Source organism: Dendrobium catenatum, unplaced genomic scaffold (genome assembly GCF_001605985.2).
Source record: "Dendrobium catenatum unplaced genomic scaffold, ASM160598v2 fragScaff_scaffold_501, whole genome shotgun sequence".
In the NCBI taxonomy this organism is placed as follows: Eukaryota; Viridiplantae; Streptophyta; class Magnoliopsida; order Asparagales; family Orchidaceae; genus Dendrobium; species Dendrobium catenatum.
The window spans coordinates 772,182-777,532 of NW_021318963.1; the positions used below are offsets into that span (position 1 = coordinate 772,182).

At 29.8% G+C, this 5,351-nt stretch overlaps 1 long non-coding RNA gene across 1 annotated transcript; it reads left to right on the forward strand.

The window, feature by feature from the left end:
• Nucleotides 1–681: 681 nt before the first annotated feature.
• On the forward strand, nt 682–1,448 carry LOC114579561. The gene is made up of 2 exons (XR_003700600.1): nt 682–971; nt 1,073–1,448. It is a non-coding gene; the product is annotated as an uncharacterized LOC114579561 (long non-coding RNA).
• The last annotated feature ends 3,903 nt before the right edge of the window (nt 1,449–5,351 follow it).

The following is a 5,351-nucleotide window of genomic DNA, read 5'->3' on the forward strand; positions in this document are numbered from 1 at the left end:
AAGTTGCTATGAAAAGCAACTTCCAAGCATTGAAATTTCTTGAAACAGTAGCCAAACAGTACTGTGGTTGCGATCTAAAAAAAGCAATAAAAAAAGTTGTCCGAAACAGACCCTTAAGTCCACATTAAGGTTAGGTCCACTAGCCCTGCTCTCCAAGTCTAGAATCTATAAATCAATATTTTAAAAACTAAGGAGTGCACCGCTTAAGCCGAGATCCGAAATATAAATAGGAATTCAGGCATCAAAATATTGCATATATAATTTACTGCATTTTACTTTGATGCATACAATTTAAGGCGTCAAATAATCATTTATTAATGAAAGATACGGGTCCTGAAGGCGGTACACCCTGGCAATATATACGGGACGTGAAGAATGGATAGGAAGACATGTTTTGTATTTACAAAGAGAAACATACATATACAATAGATACATACATATACGGTTTTATCCGGTTCAAGTTATAACACTAACAAGCATGAAAGCAACAAGAATAAAGTTTCAGTTGAAGATGGAATAGGTAATTTGCTTTTTGGGAGGAATGATTTGGGAATGAGGCCCTTACGATGGATCCAAGAATAGTCCAAAGCATATCCTGTAGCATATCCATACTAACTTTGTTGCTTTTCAGCCATATAAATAGTCAGCAAATGCAGAAATTCGACAATGGGATCAAATAAATAATAACAAGTTGTGAAGTTTCAGAATAACAGGCAACTCTCCTTTGGCAGAGAGAACAGCCACAACGATGGCTTCATTTGTATTAAGCTATTTGTTTTTTTTCCTTCTTTCTGCCAAAGGAGAATTGCCCTGCTATTCAACCACACAGGCACAAGAAAGCTTTCCTGCTTAGGATGGAAGATTTTCTTACCAAAATAAGGTAAACCTTCCTTGCAAAGCTCAATCAGACTGATGGCTTCTGTTCTCTGGTTTCTTCATTGATCGATTTCTAGCTAGAAGATCTGATCTTGGTAATTTTTGCAGTAACGTTTTGAACATCTTAATGTTTTCTTCTTATTGATAGGTTCAATTAGCAATTGAAACTTACTGATTATTCCATCTAACTGTGCAGATTTTCTCACCATACAGCTCGATTTTCTTCCTTGAAATAATTTTTCAGTGAATTTTAAAGTTGTGAAAGAAGAAAAAAAGTCAAACATATAGGTACTATACATGTACTGGACATTAAAATTAAATTATAAGTTGCAAATTCTATGAATTTTGAGTTAGAATTTTGGGCAATAATTTATATTTATGAGTATATTAAAATTAGATCATAGATGTATGAAATATATAAAAAGTTAAGGCTATATTAAGGGTAAATCTAGGAATATGATTCTTGCATAATTGTGCCAAAACTCTTCATTTATAGTTGCATTTATCAAGAAATTTCTTTGAAGGCTATATATGTCAAATTGGCCATTTTAGAACAAGAAGCCAAGTTCTTTAAGCTTAAGAACTTCCAATACCATTTATTTTCTTGTCCAATTTGTGTTACCTTCATATTTCTACTTAGATAAAGACCAAAATGATTCTTTGACTCCTTACAAAAAACTGAAATGGTCTCTGACTATTTAAAAGCATCATTTTAATTTTTTGACTTTTTAAATATGGAACTAAATGATTTAATAGAAAAATCAATTTCTATTTAAAGAATCAATAAACCAAATTGATGTTTTTATATAGTTAGAGACTATTTTGGTCATTCATAAGAAGTTAAGGGACCAATATATGTCACTCCCCAAGATCAAAGGGAATGATTAAGGCTTCGTTTGGGACGGCTTTTTACTGCTTCTTAAAACAACATTTTAGTATAAAAATTTTAATTTTTAAACTAGAAAATTGTTTTAAGAAACAATAAAAAAGCCGTCCCAAACGAAGACTAAATCTTTAAGACTAATTTTTTCCTCAACCATCAAGCATAATAAATCAGAGCTAATTATAAGATCAAAATAATAATAACAGTCTAAACATCATTTGATTTTATTTCTCAAAATTTATACATAATAATCAAAATTACATGAAATCTATACATCAAAAGAAATAACATTGGATTACAAAAATAATACCTCAGAAGTTTGAATCGCATAACTCTCACCCTTATTAACTCTATTCAACTAGGCATTTTCCTTTTCTTGCAAAATAAAAAAATTCACAGGGTGAGCACAACGAGCTTACTAGACTTCTTTTACACTCCTATTATTGATATCAACATCCATTAAAATATTAAAAATAAGTTATTTAAATATTTAATGAATCAATAAATCTTAAATGCTAACAAAAAGTGAGCTTCTTGTAGTTATCCAATTATACATGGTTTCAGAGATATTACTTATGCTGTCACAGATAAACTTCATAGTGGTGTCAGAGATCAAAATATACTTGCTGCTAAAGTATTGCACTTAACCTTCTTGATTTATCATAATATATACAAAAGTTTCAGAGTTATCATGGTATGTTTAAAATGCCATTCATAATTAATTCATGCCATTCGTACTTAATTCATAAATTTCTAGAATATGAAATGCATGAATACGATGTACATGTTCTGATTCCTGCTTATAACTCAAGTTCCATGCATTTATAACTTCTTTTTTTTTTACTTCCCACACCTGCATACAACAAGTGATGATAAAACAGAGCAAAGCAAAATATTGTAATATCCCATACCAACAATCAGCAAGTGGGGCTAGACTCTCTCCTACATCCACACAAGATAGATTGGATAAAAACATAACATATAGTGCTCTTATATCATTTTAGAGAGTGCACGAGTAATATTTCAGAGATAAGAAATTCTCTAATATCATACCATGAATTATACAATTGGAATGCAACAATGGGTAATTATGACTTTAAACATGAGCATTATTAAAGCAGGGTAACATTTGCATGTCCAAAACCTTCCTTACTTATTTTTTTCCAATTATAATTTTAGAAGAACATTCAGAGTAGTATTTTTAAACTTTCAAAGAACTATCAAGACTATTAGAAATGACTCCTTTATATGATATGCGCACAAAAACCATCACAAAGAAAATTTATCAATAAAAATTTAACTTTTTATAGTATTGTGTGCTTGGTTCAAAGACAGAAAGAGACAATACTAAATTGTTTAATTTATTAAATTTTTATAAATATAAAACATGACTTATCACTATTAATCTTTATTATAGGTTCATTCGGTAAGTCAAAGATTAGTTGACATTGTGAAAATAGAATGTATAAAAATAATTCCTAATCATTGATGATGTATGGTAATAATGGGTAACACTAGCCTAGGTTTATATACATTTATTGATAAAATATCTTAATTTATTTTAAAAATTTAAATATGTTCTAGTGAAATGCTCATTAAAGATGACTAGACATTAGAAAATGAGAATATAGAGTCAAACGAGAGGGTGGATGCAATATTATATAAAATATTTCAAAGTTACTTCTCAATATTTCCCTTAAAGCACCACTAATCCATGAATCAACAATAATAGTGGCATTAGGGATATAAATGAATCAACCAAGATGAGCCAAGCAAGATCTTGCTTGAGCTTAAGCTCATTTGCCAAAGTCTTACTGATGCTTTATTTGATTATTGATACTAGTGTTCAAGCTCATTTTGCTTAAAATTATAGTTGTTTGTGCTTGGTTTGAGCTTCATTCATTAGCTAATCAAATGATTCTTATCAAGACTATTTACGAGCAACACTACCAAGTAACTTGTTAGTTATATAAACAAGTTTTATAAATCCTATTAATAAGTGGCCTATTTAGCTAAAAATGTGATATCTTAAATGAAAGAACTACTAAATAAACAAGTATTTTAACCAACATAAATAAACGATTTGTATTCATAAAAAGGCAATCTAGTATAGAACATAACATATATTTGAAATTAATTTATAATCGTGCCTTAAAATGAGAATATCATTAGTGAGCCTTAATCAATCTTCTTAATGAGCTTTAAATGACATTATATAGATGAATGAAACACCAATCTATTCAAGCTTGTTCATTTATCAATCAAGTATTTATAGAATTGTTCTGGCTTGCTTAATTAGTTAATTAAATGTAAATGATCATGCTATAATGGATATGAGCCATGAATATCATGTCAAGCACGTTGATTCATTTGCAATCCTAAGTCTCATGGGTAGAGTAGTGAGAGGAGCATATGAAGATATTAAAAGCTAGCATGAATCAATTGATATAATTTATGCATCAACAGATGCATTAGAGACCACCCTATGGAAGCTCACATCTGATAACCTAAACTTTGTTCTAGCACTTCATTCAAAAAATTTTATTAAAATTTCTTTCTTAATCTCATAAATAACTTGTAAAGCTCTAATGTACCCATGTATATGGATGACAAATTATAATAGAATTGCCCTATAATTACCCTTTAATTACATAGTGGAGTTAGTGATTAAACAAAATGTGTTTAAAATTTTATTAAAAAGAATATTAAGTTATGTTTCTTTTTTATAGGATGATAATGATCGCTTATTACACGGATTATACAAAAGAGAGCTTATTGAGGTATGGATAGAGAGAATGAGGAGATAAAGAAAGAAAAAAATGCTTTTTTGATTATAAAGGCTTATGTGAATGATTTTATGGACACTACGCCTTTCATTAATCATAATTCTGCTTATAATTGATGATTATTGTCCATTTTTTTTATATTTTTATGTGAAGTTTTGTGATATATTTTATAAACAAAATAATTTTTTGAATGATGTTGATGTATATAATACATCACCTCTATATTTTCTTTGGGCATGGTTAAAATAAAGTTAGCTTGATTCATTTCATCTTGCCAGGATGAGAAGGATGGGACCATAAATTCTCCAGGACTATCAACTTAATAATCTCCAAGACTACAAACACACCAACTCACTAAGGCTACAAATTCAATGTGAATATTTAAGATGTTGAGTTTGATAGAGCTTATACAACCCCAACGAAAGTAAACCTACTAGCCCAAATTCAGCCCCTCATGCTAATCAGATCAACCAGCAAAACCCTCTAAACAAACCTAGCAATTCCTCTAGACTGGGCAATGATATTACTCAGATCAGAATTCCAACTAATTAATGGCATGCAATCAATTATAATCTACTCAAGAGAATAAGAGCATATTTCCTTATAAATCAATAACAAGAAGTTATTAAAATTTATCATATATTTTCTTACTACACCATGCATCTTGCCTAAGCTTAAAAAATGAGGGGTCTAAAGGGAGGCTAGTATTAAGCATCATCCATATTCAAATCTATACATATATGCAATAACATACACATAATTAATGGTATGCTTTGGCCTTTAGGAGCATTGGCCTCTTAAATACC